This window comes from Alligator sinensis, unplaced genomic scaffold, assembly GCF_000455745.1.
Source record: "Alligator sinensis unplaced genomic scaffold, ASM45574v1 scaffold191_1, whole genome shotgun sequence".
In the NCBI taxonomy this organism is placed as follows: Eukaryota; Metazoa; Chordata; order Crocodylia; family Alligatoridae; genus Alligator; species Alligator sinensis.
The window spans coordinates 160,688-173,870 of record NW_005842282.1 but is presented as its reverse complement, the minus strand read 5'-3'; the positions used below and the strand labels follow the sequence as shown (position 1 = coordinate 173,870).

Sequence of the window (13,183 nt, the reverse complement as noted above, 5' to 3'; positions counted from 1 at the left end):
CTGCCCCTGGCTCCTGTCATTTTTGACAGGCAGCTAGCAGCAAATAAATAGTAATTTTCTAATTTTTTTATGGGCCCCACGGGCCAGATAGAATGGCCTGGCAGGCCGGATCTGGCCCCCGGGCCATATTTTGCCCACCCCTGAGCTAAACTGAGGAGACTGATGTCCCCCAGCAGCAATCCTACTTATTGTTTAAATATTGATCTGGGGGATAGAGCCGCAAGTCATCATTTTTACATGGCACTTCCCAATGAAATAAATCCAACTGCTTTGGCATATTTGTTAGTTGTTCAGTGAGGAGTTATTCCTAGAAACAGATTGCTTAATATACTCCTTGATCCTGCATGTCATGTGCATGGTCAACTGCTAGATCTGCATGTTTCCATATGGACAGAGGAGTCCATTCATGCAGAGGTTGGGCTAGATTGCTGTTCAGCTAACCAGTAATTTTACCACCTGATAGGGGGGTTATTTACAATGAAGAAAGCAAGACTGAGCCACAAACTGTTCTAGAGGGAACAGGGCTATCTCCATCAGCCCTGAAAGCTCCAGTTTGTACAAATATCCTACTCCATGGCCTTGTCACTTCCTCAAATCCTGAAAGCTTATCACCATAGGCACAACTCTACCTCTGTGCAGAGAGCCCCATGAACATCAGCATCCATCTGTACTGATCAACAGCTTGTTGGACTGAGAACTCAGCACTTGCCCAAAGTCAGAGCCATCTTTCAAACTCAGAACGAGTATTTGGCTGGTTCCCCCATAATGACTGTACAGTGTGCTCAAAACAATAAAATCAAATGATATCAAAATTGACAAAAAATGAGAGAGACTGACAAGAAAGGAAAGCTGAGTGCAAGAAGCCCCCTAAGGAATCTGAATAGTGTGAAAAAAACATGGCTGGAGGTGTTATTCTGGTGGAAATATTTTAGCTCTCAGGTGTTTATTGGGAATATGTTTTCAACAAATAAACAGAGCTTGCATTGACCATATTTCACAGTGTATAGGTCAATACGATGTATAGGTAGACCCCTGACTTTCCGATTTGAAAGGTAAGGACTTTCATCGGCATGGTGTATAAGTCAGGGTCAGGCTTGCAGCTCGCAGGGGATGGGGCCGCACCAGCCAAGAGCCGAGCCCATCTCCTGCAAACGGCACCAAGCCCGGGGCTGCTCACAGAGGATAGGGATGGGGAGGGGGAGGGGGATAAGGCTGGGCTCAGTGCTCAGCTGGTGTGGCCCCATCCCCTGCAAACGGTGCTGCTGGTGCTGCTCACAGGGAATGATGCCACCCCAGCCGAATGCCAAGCCCAGCCCCATTCCCATCTCCATCCCCTGCGAGCGGTGCCAGGCCTGGTGCCTCTTGCAGGGGATGAGGCTGCACCAGCTGAACACTGAGCCCAGCCCCATCTCCTGTGAGCAGTCAGGCTCAGCATTCAGCAGCGTTGCTCACAGCAGACAAGGCCAGGCTTGGCACTCAGCTGGCACAGCCCTATCCCCTGCAAGCCTGTGCCACTGATGGGACTTGGCTCAGTGGGGCTTGGCACTCGGCTGGCATAACCTCATCCCCTGCAAGGGGCACCGGCAGCGCCGCTTCTCGGGAATGGGGCTGCACCATCTGAGTGCCAAGCCAAGCCGAGCCCCATCCCTAATTTTTTGATGTGGCATGGTGTATGTCAAATTTGATTTTAAGACACAAAAATTGGGCTTCAAAACTTGACTTATACACTGTGAAATATGGTATATTTTTGTAACAACCCCTGCTTATCAGGGATTTACCTACATAGCTCTAAAATCCAGTCCAGGCCAAAACCTGCTGCAGATGTTAAGCTCTGACCCTCAAGGAAATTCCTCATACGTAGATCCCAACAGTCAGTAGGGCTCCTCATGGAACCCAGCTGTCCACAAGGTAGCTACCATCCCAGAAGGAGGTGTGAACATCTAACTCCTGCTTCTTACAAGAGGGCCCTAACAACATACCACCAAGTCCTTTGCAAGCTTGGGGTCTAACACTTGGAAACAATGCCACCAAACCTGCAAACACTTATTCATATTTTTTACTTCGCACTTAGTGCTAAATACATGCTTTGACTTCTGAAGAACTGAGACTGAAGGACGCAAGCACAGCATGAATATTTTTATTGTAAGTTTAAAGAGGTAAAAGTGAATAGAAAAAAAGAAAGAAAATAAATAATCCTTTCATGTCACAGGAATAACAAAAGTATATGTCCTGGGATCCACTTGTAGCTTCCCAGCATGCCTAATGGAGTCCACCCCAGAGCTTGATATTACAGTAGGAACAGTCACATGTGTGGCCCCCACTCCACAACAGCTGTGCTATATTATTGCAGCCAATTGTGCAAGCACCTGCTTCTCTTGTCGCCCTGATTTTATAGGGAGAGAGGCCAGAGGGAGGCCCAGCACAAAGCAGAAACAAAGTGTTTTTCACCCAAAGCAAGTATGTAATAAGAACTACAATGGGAGAGTAATCAGAGACCAAAAACTTGACAGAGCAGCCAAGAAAAAACTGCCTGGGTACACTTGTGATCCATGCTGTCAGTCATTAATCAGTGTATTGCATTTATGTCAAAAGTTTGCCCACTTCTCTATCAGGCCCAGTCTATAATATCAAAATGCCAGTGTCTGACAATGGTCAAACTAGATTGTTATAATATGGTTTGGATGGTCAGGATGGAAAAGTTTAAACCATGTTAAAGACAAATTTTTAAAAATGTGCTTTGAATCGGGGAGACAAAAGCATGGTATTTTAACCCTGATTATGACTACCGAGAAGCCCAAACTGGACCCCATCTATATACCAAGCTAGGAACATTCAGCTCTGGGTACTTCTTGAAAACTATACCTTTGGATTTGGGGAAAGTTTGGCTCTAGACCCTGGATTCATGGCTTGAGCCAGGCAAAATATGATACAACCTAATGTATGTAGCTGCACACCTATGTGTACCAAGCTAACACAGAGGCCCAGTACAGACATTACACACAAACTGGTAAAAATGACCGAAAACCAGTCTAAACCCATAACAGTACAGAAGTTCAGCGCGCATAGACCCATTTAAAAATGTCAAAACCTGGTCTAAAATAGACCTGGATGGATGCAGTATCAAACTTAAATGATTTGGGTTAGACCAGCCTATCAAACTTTTGTATCAGATCCCCTCCCAACTCAAGTTAGGTTGCAGTCCTTCAGCATCCCAAACTACTTTGTGGGTCTTGCTAACCACCTCTCACAGGGCATTGCACTAGCCTCAGCCACACGTGTCTACTCTAGCCAAGTGGGCTCTCACAGAAGCAGCCACAAACAGAAGACAGGGCTGAGAGCCATGCCAGCTGCAGAGCTGGGTGGTGCAAGGGTATAGCCATGGCCAGACCCAGCCCTGGTTTGAGCCATCACAACTGGAAGGAGGGAGGGGGGAAAATAGTCTGCATGGCAGGGCCTTGCCCCTCCGCTGCCCAGCCTGGCTAGTCCCCCCCCCAGCCGCCCCCCGCCACAATCAGCTGGCTGTCAGCAGTGGTGGGTGGGGTGGGAGGGGAGAGGAGCAGATTCCCCCAGCCCCAACCCAGACGCAAAGCAGAACAGCTTACTGTCCTCCTTCCCACTTTTCCCCTGCAGCTGCTGACAGCCATAGGGGGCAGGGCTAGGGGCTGCACTGGTTTGCCAGGCTGGGCAGTGAGCAGGGGGGAAGCCCGCATGATGAGGGCCCCCCCAGCTGTCCTGGCTCAGGTCTGGTGGGGCTAGGGCTTCCATTCCCCCCACCTCCAACTGCCCTGCTGCCACTGACAGCCAGCCGCTGTTGAGAAGGTGGGGCTGGGAAGAGGAGCCATGCCGACCAATCAGAGGAGGAAAGCTGATCAGCGGGGCTCAGTGTTCTCCACCAGCCTACAGCTTAGAGTAAAATGAAATACTTAAACCATTTCCTCCTCGAGGTTTTTTGAACATCTGTACTTAGCCAGAGAGTTGTTTCATAATATAGACAGAGCCTTGAGAGATCATCCCAGTAGGGTGGGACAATTTTAATGGTGTTTAGTGAAAGGTCAGGGATAGAAGCAGAGGGTATAAAGAGTGGGGCTGTGGAAAGACACAAAGCTTTGAAGGACCTTGGTGAGAGAGTTAAATCAATTGTTCCCAGATCATCACACTTGGTCGGTGCATTGCAGAGAGCTTACTGGTTACATGATTCTTGCAGCTGCTAAATCACGTTTAAAAAAAGCTGAAAATTCACTGAGTTCTTTCCTAATATTAATTCTCCATGTGGTCAACTGCTGTAGCTGCCACAGGTACATTATAGCACATGATCAAAATGAGAAGGAAGGTAATCTACATAAGTCTGAATGGGGAGGGGAGGAGGGGAGCTGCCAACAGTATGATGTTGCTATTAAGGCATGACCAACACTAGAAAAAAAGAATGAGCATGCTTGACCCAAAGGGTCTACAGAAATTCAGAGAGTGTATCTGAAACCCTCACAAGAGCAGTAAAATAGGCAATGGTAGCCAACATTTATTGTATACATAATTAGTGTCAGTACTTTTGCCTGGAATAGAATAGAGTTGGCATCACATTAAAAGTAGTAAGAGGTCATAAGTTCTCTTGGATAGCTTCTACAAATTGGGACAGAGTATAAAAATAGGGAAAATGGGGACTTTTTTTTTTGGTCCAATATGGCTAGTCAGTTACATTAAATAAACTAATTAAAAATACCCCTGGCATTAACGTGACCTTGAGTAAGGGGAAGTAGAACTTTTCCACACAAGAGCCACTGACAGATGTGAAAAAAACAGTGCTTCACTGGAAGCTTAAGATAAAAAGCCCTGCTGAAGCTCCCAATCTATACAGACATTGGGGAGTTGGGTCAAACTAATGTGATGCCTCTTCTGGGTACGCACTGCACTTGGTGCAGGGGTGCACTGAGCTGAAAGTAAAGCACTGGGTTTTTTCAAGTCTGTAAGCAGCCTTGCTATAACATGATGGAATGTACAGTCTTGTGCTTTCAGAATAACTCCACAAAAATTATTTATGAAAATATCACACTAAAATTGCAATGGTTTTTTATTTTTTTGGTTTCCTTAGGCATTTTAAATTGAATTTGTGTTTTTGGCAAGAAAGGATTATTCAAGGGTAATATACTATTGCTCATCAAGCCACTGAAACAGTAGCCTCCTGGAAATCTTTCTTGTTGATAATTAGTATTGATGGGAAAGAGGAGATTGTCATATTGAATGAAATAGTTTGAATGTTTGTAAAGGTTGCCCATTAGCCAGTTTCAGGAAGAAGATAGGATTTATCTCCTTATCTAGCTCATTGTTTTGGGGCTACGTGAAAAATGTCCTGACTTCACTTAAAGCCTTAATTTAAATTGTATCTTTAGAAGTCTTTTACAAAGAAAGCAAATATCCTGAGTTCCGAGACATCAAAGCCTAGGGCCTTTTAACCAGACTGGTAAAAAAAAAAGGTATTTACAGTGATATGGAAGAAGTCTCCCCAAGAGTAATTTAAAATGCTCAACAAAAGAATCTGTTGAGTAAGATCCGAGCCCAAATTTGGGAGTTATGACAAATTGAGTAGGAGGAGCCCACTGACAGCAGCTCACTCAATAAAAACCTGTAACTTACTGTCCCAATTTGGAGGTGACTTCACTTGCAGAACAACGAAGGAAGAATCGCAAGTGTAGCCCGGACCAGATTGATCACCTGACCCAACCTCTCCGTGAACACGAATCTCTTAGTTCACGCTGAAGCCGCGGAGCGCCCGAAAGGGACTGAAGGAAGGGGACTTAGTCCTATCACTGCTGAGCCCAGCTCATTGAATCGTATTGCTGAGGCCAGCCTATTGAACCGTACTACTGAGGCGAGCTCATTGAATCATATTGCTGAGGCCAGCCTATTGAACCGTACTACTGAGGCGAGCCCATTGAACCGTACTACTGAGGCCAACCCATTAAATTGTACTACTGAGGAATGAAACCATATTTTGGTATTTGGCTTCTCGGAATTCTAGGATTGTAAGTATATTATGAAAAATAACAGTATTGATTCAAATTTAACTTTTAGTTGTAATTGTAGTTGTTTTTGTAACACTAATTCTTATAGCATTGTTTGGGAAGGAAGTGCATTCGGAGCATTGTTTCTGATACATGTAATTATTGTGTTTTTAATGTTTGTGGTACTTCTTAAAGCCAAGCAGTGTTATATGCGTAGCAAAGAGTTTTAAAATAAAATTGTGTTGTATGAATTAAGTGTGTAATCATTGTGAAATCGTGCAATCAGCTAACTACTCCCCCAGCCAGTGCATCAAAACGAATCAGTAAATTGTGTGGGATTTTCTCTATTCCATAACCCACTAGAGACAGAGATAGTGGTGATATTTTTTATGCTGGTTTAGATCTGCATCTTACCTAATGGCTAAACATTTCTGAGCTTTTGTAAATAGTTTTTTTTTTTCCCAATAAAATCTGTATAAAAAAATCAAACTTATTCAACCGTATTGTGGGACCACCTCTAAACAACCCCAAACATAGCACTACAGTTTTGTTTCTTCCTCAAACAACTTTTTACAGTCTCTGAGAGATCAGTTTAATCAGGTTACTTGTATTTAGTTTAATGTATGTATTTATTTTGGCTGGATGTAGGATATAAATGGTACCTCTGCAAGTCTAAATACCTTATAATAAAATTCAATTGACAATACAATATAATCCAAAAATATTTTAATCATTAATTATTCATGTTGTAGTATTTCCTAGGGGATCCAGTCTCATTTGGGCTCTAATGTGCTAAATATTGTACAAACACAACACAGAATGATAACTTCTGCACCAAGGAGCTTACAGGCAGACAAATGATGATACAACAAACAGAAGTGAAGTCACAAGGAAATAGAAGTAAAATGTCAGCCCAAAGAACATCCAATGTAACTATTATATTTTTGTTTTTGTAGACACCCTAGAAAAGAATAGTTTTATGGAAGGATTCAAAGGACAACAATTAAGTGGACTTGTATATGCTTACAGGGAACTCCTCCCATGCTTAAAGGGCAACATGGGCAAAAGTGTAACAAATGAAAGAAGAAAGCTGTTATCATAACTAGAGCAGAAGCAGAAATTTTGCATGAGATGCCAGTAGAGGGAAGGGGAGGGGGAAAACTTCAAAATTAAGACAGATCATTTGTATTTGAAATTACAGGAAAGCAGGAACCAGTGACAGGATGCAGAGATCCAGCTGAGTGGGGGTTGTGTCCAAGCCCTAGCAGGATGCTCTGATTAGCCCAGCAGGGAACTGATAGAAGTGTTTATCACCCTGTGCCAGGCCACTGTTTGTGCCTGCCACTTTAAGGGCCAGAAGGCAGCAGCCAGCAGGTGCCTGATTAGGGCAGCCATTTTAGATTCAGGGCTGCCCATATAAACAGGGCAGTTCCTGCGCTGGGGGCTAGGCAACAACATTGCTTGGCTGGAGGGCTGCTTGTATCATCTGGAGGTAAGGAAGGAGCTGTAGGGGATGGATAGGAGGCTCCTGGTCCTGGGTATGACCTAAAACTGCACCCTGCTGGGAGTGGGTGGCCTGGTGGGGCTCTCAGGGGCATGGGAGCCCCCAGGAAATGCCAGGCAAGTTACCACCCCGGTGAAAGGCAGGTCGGGGCGCCTTAACCCCTAGCCTCCACGACTGGGTGGGTGACCCCTTTGTTGGAGGGACCAGAGGATGGACCCTTGGAGAGTGAGAAAAGGTCCATAGACTCAGGCCTATCTGAATTCCCCCTGGCTGGCCCATGCTGGGGCCAGGACTGGAAGGGTCAAAGGGCTGGGGGCCCACTGTGAGGAATGCTGAAGAGCTGAGGGCCTGGGGTTCTGACTGGTCTGGAGGTTGGCCAGGGCTACAGTCAAAGGTCCTGGTGGGGGGGGAATCACACCTGAAGGGGGATCAGTTCAGGGAGTTATGTTGCCTGGTATGATGGCAGAAGTCTGCCTAAAGGGAGGAATCCAGGTGGGGTTCAATAGTAGGGTTCTGGGGCCCAGTGTGGGGGCTGGTGACAATGAGAACATCTAGATGCCATCTGCGAGGCTTGGGCTGCGGTGTATGAGAGAAAAGGAGCCGCAGATAGCACCCCCTGGCATTGGGGCAGGAAATGGGCAGCCTCTTGCTTATTAACATCTACTAATAACAAGGTGTAGAAGGTGAGAACGTGGGCGGTTAGCCCAGGAACAGGTGGGCAGGCCACTGGGAAGTCAGCCCCAAGCAGGCCCTCTGTTACACACCCCCTAACTCAGTGTTTATCACCCCATCAAGAAAACAACAAAGGGACATTACCAGGTATTTGCTGATTCTACCTGTTGATTCAACACTGATTGTAGCCAGCATGTGGTCTGCTAGCTAATACACTGACACCTCTTTACAAGGCAGAAGGGAGGAGGGAATTCCTGCTTAGCAGGGAGTGGTGAGAGGGAGTAGGGGGAGCAAACAGCTCTTCTTAAATGGCTTTTCCAAGGAAGGACATTAAGCTACCTGTTGATTAGCTCAAAAAAGCCTGTCTGCCTTGGTCATCTCCCACAGCATGAACTATAGTCAGCATGTAGTCTGATAGTTAATGGAGAGGTGTCTGCCTAAGGCAGAGGGAAGTGGGGAATAATCCCTGCTTAGCAGGGAGAAGGCAGGCAGGTGTTCTGTGCCTTCAAGTCTCTGCCGAACTGCAGTCAGGGAGCAGAGGGGAAGGGGCCAGCCCTGTTGTGGAGCAGAGATCCCCTCCCAGCCTAGAGAGCATGTTGGAATGCTGGGGGTGTCTGGTTTATCTTAAACCAGCAAGGGGTCTAGGACAGATGTTGCATAAACTGGTTTGAGCCAAATAAGTTAAGTCTGATACTACATTCAACCAGGTTTATCTCAACTTGAGTTCAGCCATTTTCAAACTGGTTTATGTGCACTGAACATCTGTTCTGTTATAGGTTTAAACCAGTTTCTGATCACTAAAACCAGTACATGTGTAATGTCTGTCCCTAGCCTTAGAGCATGCTTAATTCCATCCCTATTCAACAAACCATTTTAAGAAGCGCTTAAAAGTACAAGCTTGAAATACTTTGCTGATTTGGGACCTAACTCTTCCATTAGAGTGTCTAGCCAATGACAAAAGCAAACCAGAACTGCAGAAGACTGAATACTGGTGGCTATCATGAAGCTTTAAAAGTAAACTTTACCTCCCTAGCTATGGGCGTGAATATTAAATACCATAAGAACTTCAGTGTGTCAATTTGTGCTGACCTTTTGAATAGGAAAAATGTTACCATTTTGCCTATTAAGCTTTCATTATTATTAGCACAAATGTACCTTGATAATAAAAAAGAGAATTCTTTATCTCTGACGGTTTCATTTAAAACCACAGTACAGTATCTGCCAGAAAAATTTACATACCTGGAAGCTCCTTATACACAACAATACCTGAAAATGAAATGCATTGTTGATATAGTTTATTATACTGGAAGATTGTATCACAGGTAGCATGCACATGCAGTACATCAGAGGAAAATGCAGGAGGGTTTGGTTGGAATACTTTAATTTTGTCAGGTGCACTGCTGAAATTAATGAAAGTCAATTAGACATATATTTGACTGCTGTTGCAAACTGAATAATGCAAGTAATAACAGAGGCACCTATTCAATTCCCAATGAACACAAGTAATTCCCATTATCTTTAAAAGGTGTAGGAGTTATGAATTATAGGCAAGAGCTGATAGCATTGCCTATAGTTAAGGTTTCCCAACACTTCCCATTACTACATCCTGTTGTTAGTTGCTTATAAATTTGCCAAGCTTTAGCTGCTGAAGCTGAAATTTCCTAAGCTGGGTAGCTGCCTGAGGCTGATTTTTCTCCCCCCCCCCCCCTTCAGCTGAAGTGGTTCATCTGTTTCCAAGAACAAGATTGGGAAAAATATGTTGTTATACCCATTTTATTTTATTTTATTTTATTTTAAAACAAATCCTTCCAACTATTCCTTTCAGAACTTTTAGTGCCTCCTGTGGCGGGTCAGTAGGGGGTGCTCCTGTGTTGAGCCACCCACCTCCCTGCGCCCGACCACCTTCCAAGCTCTGAGTGCCTCCCTAGGGGTGCCTCACGTCTGGCTGACCCCCCTTCCTGGAGCACACCTGCTAGCCTGGGGGTTCCACTGCCACCATCCAGAGCTCTGGACTTAATTTGGGCTCTGTGCACTCTGGGAAACACAGGCCTAGTAGCCCTCAAGGGGACTTGATTCACTTCAAGAAGTTGGGATGCTTCCCTCAGTCAGAAGCACAAGTGGTGGTCTCCCTTAGTTTGTGATCCAAGGGGACCCCAAGGCATAATCTAGACCCACTCCCAATAAGTCTCCCACACTAGGTACAAAGGAGAACTTTATTGGTTACAGAGGGTAGGGTTAGAATAGGGTACAAGGTAGAGCATTAACAGAGAAATCCCACAGAGCAAACACCTGTGGCTGGGGTAGCCTTTGATCTCACATCTGAGTTACTGCAAGCTATATATCTAGTTAGATCTTGGGTAGCTTACTCACAAGTATCATCCAGGGGCAGGTGGAGAATCCCTCTGGGGGCAGGTGGTTCCTTGATCATGAGTTTTGAGAGAGAGAGCCAGTTTCAGATGGTACAGCTCTTCTTTGTTCCTGAGTAACCCTCATGGCTGCCACCCCTCACACCCCCCGGGCAGTCCTTAACTTATATAGCCCTTGTGACCTCATTTACCTGGTCCAATGGAGGGCAGCATCTGTTGGCTGTCAGCCAACCAGTTTGAAATACATCACTAGTTGCTGGGCAGACTCTAGCTCACCAGGAGGAAAGCCCCTCACCCAGGTATGCGATACTAGTCACGTAGGCAGAGGGGGCAGGTTTCCCCCCTCCCTCAGGAATGTATCCAGCTCAGGTTACCTGAAGAGATAAGGTAAGGATGTGTCTCTTGGTTGGGTGCATCCTAATTAAAATTGTCACAGAGCTGAGTTTTTGGAAGGGAAACAAAGGTGGCTTTCTGCCACACCTATACGTTGAAGCACAGACTTGAAACTTGGCAAAGATGTTGCCCTGGTGCCTTGGTATCCCTGTAAAAATCCACTCAAATCTGGCCTTGTTATAAATGGTCACAGTCTTCACATGTTCAATGAGGACTTGTTAAAGTTAGATCTCAAAACTCTCTGAAGTTTCCATCTTTGTTAACAGTCCCTCAGCCCAGAGCTGTAAAGGGTAAGACAATTTTCTTTGCAATTGCTCTTTCTAATAGCCAGGGCTGCCATAGAACTGAGAGCAAAAAGACTGTCTCCTGTGGTCTGAATGCTTCTGCTACTGTTGGTGTTTGGACAGTGAGAAAGAAGAATGGGGAGGTAAGTGGGGACAGTGGGGAATAGAAATTACAAGAGCCAGAACCTGAGGAAAGGTAGAGTAGAAGGAAAACTGCAGCCATTGAGGAATATGGGTAGGAGTAGAAGGAAGGTACAGGACAGGGGATGTATAGAAGACTGGTGGGGAAGGCAGAAGCCAGGAGTTGAAGGAGTAGAAAGAAACAGGTTGAGAGAAAGTGAGAATCAGCATGATGGATTTAAAACAGAGAGCACTGGGGCAGGATCTGGGCTCATAGAAGCAGCACAGAATAGGAGTAGAGGAGTGGGATAGTAGGAGAAAGGGTGAGAAACAGGGAAGAACAGTCTCTGCCTATTAGATATTCTGGAATTGAATCCAAATTTAGATATTTAAAGTTCCTGTGGCATCAACAGAGTGCTGTGACCCCCCGGCGGAGTGTTTCAGCACTCCCTGGTGGCCACTATCCACAAAGAAAAGCAAGCAAACCTTCACTGACAGAACAAGTCTACAGCATGGATGTACAAGGCTAAACCTTGTCGCTGCAGCTATTTTCCATGGAGACCCCAGAAGTGACAAGGCTATGACAGCATGAGGCCGGGGTTTTCATGGAAACTGGCCTCAGCAGCACTGGCACAGCATGCGGCTGGGCAGGGAACTGGTGTGGGGCCAGGGCTGGGATCTTAGAGTGGTGACAGTGTGGTCCAGAGCTGCGGAAGAGCTGTGATCCGCTGCCCGCATGCCCAATACAGGAACATGCAGGCAGTGGATCGCAGCTCTGCCCCAGCTCTGGACCACACTGTCATCGCTGCAAGTTCCTGGCCCTGGAACAGCTCTCGACCCATCTGTGTGCCCTGCCAGTGCTGCTGGGGCCGGTTTCCATGGAAATCCTGTCTTCACACTGTCACAGCTCTGCTGCTTCTGTGACTCCATGGAAACCAGCTGCAGCAACCCAGGCAGGGGCTGCTGAGAAATGGAGTCCGCTACAGGCCCAATCTAGTCCACGGGCCAGAATTTGCTTGCTCCTGCTATAGGAATATCATTATGATCCTACAGGATGGAATTTCATTTCTGTTACTTTGCTTAAAAATACGGACACTTACACCAAAGAAGCCATTATGTTTGCGAGTTTTAGGATTCAAAAGTTAGGAAATGCCAAAACTGAGGCCAACTCTGTACACTTGAGTGAGCCCTCATACACTTGCCAATGTTTAATTACATGAACATATGCTATTTTCCACAGAGTGTTTTCTCGTTCAGCATACAGGCCGAGGCTGTTCGGGGTCATGCCATGAGAGAAAAGTGTTGTCTCTAGGACCCAGGATACTTTTGTTGCAGAAGCTGAAAGTTGGGAAGAGAATGAGGCACAGAATGAAAATAAAAAATAAAGGGAGGTTTTGAGGATTAAGAGAACTGCCAGTCACTCTGGCACACTGGCTTCTATCCCTGCCTTGAGACGCCGGCAGGTCACTCGGCCCAGAATTCTCATGACTGGCCACTACTTGTATGTGGCCAAATCTCTGAATCCGAATTGAATCAGGAGACCAATTAAAAGGTCTGAATCAATCTGAAGCTCTCCAAATTGATTCACAGAAGATTCAGAGAGTTTTGGTGATTCAGGCAGTCCCCGCACGCTGCAGCAGAGAACTGGACCTGGACGCGGAGCTGGTAAGTAGGGGGCAGGGGAAGGGGGTTAGAGGATGGGGGGGGACCCCCACCAGGCCCCATCCTCTACCTGGTCCCCCAGCCCCCCATGGCTTCCCTACCCACCCCAGCTCCCAGTGGTTTAAAAAAAGCCCTCACTTGCTGGGTAGTGCCTGGTGGGGGGGTGATCCCCTTCTGCCCCCGCTG

At 46.0% G+C, this 13,183-nt stretch overlaps 1 long non-coding RNA gene across 1 annotated transcript in view; it reads left to right on the top strand.

Annotated features, from left to right (window-relative positions):
• Positions 1–7,451: 7,451 nt before the first annotated feature.
• LOC102372822 overlaps positions 7,452–13,183 on the top strand; it is a 9,301-nt gene continuing 3,569 nt past the window's right edge. The window contains exons 1-3 of the long non-coding RNA XR_324363.3: positions 7,452–7,488; positions 11,259–11,358; positions 12,926–13,000. This is a non-coding gene — a long non-coding RNA (uncharacterized LOC102372822). The remainder of the gene's footprint in view (positions 7,489–11,258; positions 11,359–12,925; positions 13,001–13,183) is intronic.